Source organism: Grammomys surdaster, unplaced genomic scaffold, assembly GCF_004785775.1.
Source record: "Grammomys surdaster isolate TR1022 unplaced genomic scaffold, NIH_TR_1.0 224, whole genome shotgun sequence".
Taxonomy (NCBI): Eukaryota; Metazoa; Chordata; class Mammalia; order Rodentia; family Muridae; genus Grammomys; species Grammomys surdaster.
The window spans coordinates 10119033-10121035 of NW_021604669.1; positions in this window are offsets into that span (position 1 = coordinate 10119033).

Below are 2003 nucleotides of genomic sequence, written 5' to 3' on the forward strand. Positions count from 1 at the left end.
CACACACACACACACACACACACACACACACACACACACTCCCCAACCAGGGCAAGGGTCAGTCCAGCAGCTGCCTGCCTGTAGTCAGGGCTGACAGAAGAGCAGGCTCTCAGGTAGCTTCTGGTGACAAGTAGGAACCACAGTGATGCTTTTCGCCCTTCTGTGTCTCAGTATCAGGCCACTTCTTCCTAATACCCCAAGGCTCATCCTCCTAGATTGATGCCTTCTTTTTTTTTTTTTTAATGAGCATCTGCTGTGTAGTTACTATATCAGAGAGATGGGACAGAACCACACAGACCTTCCCTGTGATGCTGAGAGCCCATTCAGCAAAACAAATGCTTACACCAGATTGACAGCATGTTCCAGGAGGGGGCTCGGCAGTACTCAGTCCTCTCGTACACGTAGGAGGTGCCAGGAATACCAACACTGACAAGTATGCCAAGTCTTGGAAATGTGCAGTCCACCAGGACAATACAACATTGTGCTCTGCTAAATTCTTTTTCTTTTTTTCAGACATAGTCTAACTGAGTAATCCTGGCTGGCCTAAAACTCAATATGCAGACTAAGTTGGCCTCAAATAACACCGAGATCTGCCTGCTTCTGCCTCCCATAAACTGGGATTAAAGGGGTGGGCCACTATGCACAGCAAACTAAATTAAACAAAATAATAAGTAACAGGTAAAACATATTAGCTCTTTGTATTGTCACACACATAGAATCCTAGCTGTTCAAGAGGCTGAGGCAGGAAGACTACAAGTTTTGAGCTAGCCTGGGATACATTGTACACATAGGAACCCTTTTAAAAGGATTTGTCAGAGATCAGATTTTACTCAGTCTGGGTCTAAGCTTTGTGAAAGTGGGTCATAGTTAACAAGTTTGAAGCCACTCACCTCTATGTCTTTCTGAGCTGTCCCACACTTGGTCTGCAGACTTTCCAGCCTCTGTGCCAACAGGGAAGATACCAGAGAAGGACACCCTACAGAGGCACTGTTGCTGGGCCAAATAGCTCACAAGAAAGCTGTCCACAGAAGACCGAGGAAGGCAGCTGTATTGAGTTGGCTGGAGGGGATTCTTACTAGAAAACATACGATTTATGGATACCAGAGAGTGACTGAATTCCCAACTTAGGGACACGATCATCTTGGAGGAGGGAGGGGCAACAGAGTATCAGAAGAGGGTGTAGAGCTTCCCCTACCCACTGACGTGGGGTGGGCAGGAAAGGGAGGCAGGGGAGAAAGCTGGCCACAAATGTATCAGGAGGTACAATAAGCTGGGAGAGGAAGTTGGAGCTGGCCAGAGCGGAAAGAAACTTGCAGGCAGTAGACATGACGAGCAGGACACCCATCTTTCTTTCTGTGTGCTGATACTCTCAGCTTTACTCGACGAAATCCTTTTAAAAGGACAAGCCAGAAGCTGTGCAGGTGACTGATGATCTTGAGTGATGACGTCACGTGATGTGGGAAGGCTGACTCTAGAAGATGTACCACTCCCCGGGCTGGGGCCCTGGACTGGATTAAGAGCAGAAAGTGAACAGAGCACTGGTACTCATCTCTCTCCGCTTCTTGATTGTGGATGTCATGTGACCAGCTGGTTTAAGGGCCTGCTACCATGCCTTCCACAGCATAAAGACCGACATAAACCCTTTCTCCCTTAAGTTGCCTTCATCAGGGTATTTTATCATGGGAAGGAGAAAAGTAGCCGTACAATCCTTGTTTCTATGGAGCTTACAGTGCATGGGGGAAACAGGAAGTACCTCAGTACTACAATTTCTGACATTAAGCCCCAAGAAGAAAACCAAGCACGGAGATGCGATAGTGGCTTCTGTTACTTGATGTCGCCAGAGGAATTTGGAAGGGTTTATTTATTGTTTTTTTTTCTTTCTTTGAACTTAAATTGAATTTTGCTAAATAAGATTTTTTTTTAAATATTTGTTTTGTTTTGCCACGATTACTTTTCTGTCCCTCCCTCCCCCTTCCTCCCTCCCTCCCTCCCTCCCTCCCTCC